The 816-nt window shown below is 56.6% G+C and overlaps 1 non-coding gene across 1 annotated transcript in view; it reads left to right on the forward strand.

Annotated features, from left to right (window-relative positions):
• LOC121878256 overlaps nt 1-77 on the forward strand; it is a 164-nt gene extending 87 nt beyond the window's left edge. The window contains exon 1 of the ribosomal RNA XR_006091117.1: nt 1-77. This exon is cut by the window's left edge and continues 87 nt beyond it. This is a non-coding gene — a ribosomal RNA (5.8S ribosomal RNA).
• The last annotated feature ends 739 nt before the right edge of the window (nt 78-816 follow it).

Consider the following 816-nt stretch of genomic DNA (forward strand, 5'->3'; position numbering starts at 1 on the left):
TACATCGACAAGTTAAACGCATATTGCGGCGGCGGCAGCCATATGAGCTTGTCGCCGCCACTCCTCTACGAGGGTCGGAAATATACATCCATCGGTTGCTGCGAGTTCGGTGCCTGCTGACTGTCTCCCCGACACGAGGGTAACCCGAACCGAGCTTCCGCCTTGGGGTTTAATCGCCCGCGCCTTGCGCGAGGCGTGCCCTTAAAAACAAGCCTATCACTAGCAAGTCCATGGACTTGGCGCACCCACATTCAACCACAACAAAGCCGGGCACACACACACACATGTGTGTGTGTCCCGTCCCGACGACAGTTGTCGCCCTCGCAAATAACTGGAGGCGCTCTTTTGCCTGCTGTCCACAGAGACACGAATGGCCGTCGGCCGCTCATGGCTGATGCTGCACATGTTCTAAGAGGCACACGTCCTCCTCCTTCTCTCTCGGAGAAGAAGCACTCCATCCCACGAAGAGGAAACGAAACCGGGTCGGATATCTTTTAAGTAAGCCCCGCCGGAATTTCGTCTATCACCTCGAAAAGAGTGCTTGGCATGCATTGCAGTGGAACCTAAATTGATGAGTGCGCCTGGGCCCGCAGTCTACCATGTAGTGGCGCAGGCAGAGAGATGACAATTGCTCTCGTCGGGACGAGAATGTTTGGGTGACGCCGTGCTCTTCCTCACGCGCTCCTCCACCCTCTCCCACGGTCAGACGCGGTGTGGGCGTTCTCTTTGAGAGTTCGCCACGAGTCCACGTCTATCTCATGACAGGCCTGGGAGGGAGGCAGGGGGAGTTCTCTCTAAACGCGTTAAAGACGGTGT

The sequence above is a fragment of the Homarus americanus genome, unplaced genomic scaffold (assembly GCF_018991925.1).
Source record: "Homarus americanus isolate GMGI-L3 unplaced genomic scaffold, GMGI_Hamer_2.0 scaffold42437, whole genome shotgun sequence".
In the NCBI taxonomy this organism is placed as follows: domain Eukaryota; kingdom Metazoa; phylum Arthropoda; class Malacostraca; order Decapoda; family Nephropidae; genus Homarus; species Homarus americanus.